Source organism: Eimeria mitis, genomic scaffold (genome assembly GCF_000499745.2).
Source record: "Eimeria mitis Houghton genomic scaffold, Emh_scaff3591, whole genome shotgun sequence".
In the NCBI taxonomy this organism is placed as follows: Eukaryota; Apicomplexa; class Conoidasida; order Eucoccidiorida; family Eimeriidae; genus Eimeria; species Eimeria mitis.
This window is the reverse complement of record NW_013571936.1, coordinates 337-1,086: the sequence shown is the minus strand read 5'-3', so window position 1 is coordinate 1,086 and position 750 is coordinate 337.

The following is a 750-nucleotide window of genomic DNA, read 5'->3' as shown; positions in this document are numbered from 1 at the left end:
TATATATATATATATATATATATATATATATATATATATATATATATATATATATATATATAATATTGTATATTTGGGGCTTGGCTGCGGCTCTGTTTTATTTGTTTTGTTTGTTGTATGCCTGCAACAGCAGCAGCAGCAGAGATAGGGGGCTCCCTGTGTGTGGTTGCTGCAGCAGCAGCAGCAACAGCAGCAGCAGCAGCGAGAGGAAGGGGGTCCCCCCTTCTGCACCAGCGAGAGAAGAGGGGGGGGGCCCCCAGCAGCAGCAGCAGCAGCAGCAGCAGCAGAGAGTTGCTGCTGCTGCTGCACATTGCGGGGAGCCGGCTGGAGACATTTATGTTTAAACAACGAGGAAACAAACCTCAGCAGCAGCAGCAGCACCTGCTGCTGCTGCTGCTGCTGCTGCTGCTGCAGCACCTGCAACAGCAGCAGCAGCAGCACTACTTGCAGCAGAAGCAGCACTACTTGCAGCACCAGCAGAAGCAGCAGAAGCAGCAGCAGCAGCAGCAACGAGAGAAAGGTGGTGGTACTGAGGGATTCACAGAGTCTTTGCATCAGTTTATAGGGTTTTGTCTAAACCCTAAACCCTAAACCCTAAACCCTAAACCCTAAACCCTAAACCCCAAATGATAAACCCTAACCCTAACCCTATCCCGTAAACCCTAGACCCTAGGCCCTAGAAAGAGGGCAGTGCGGGTATGAAAGGCTTTATATAAAGGGTTTAGGGTTTAGGGTTTAGGGTTTAGGGTT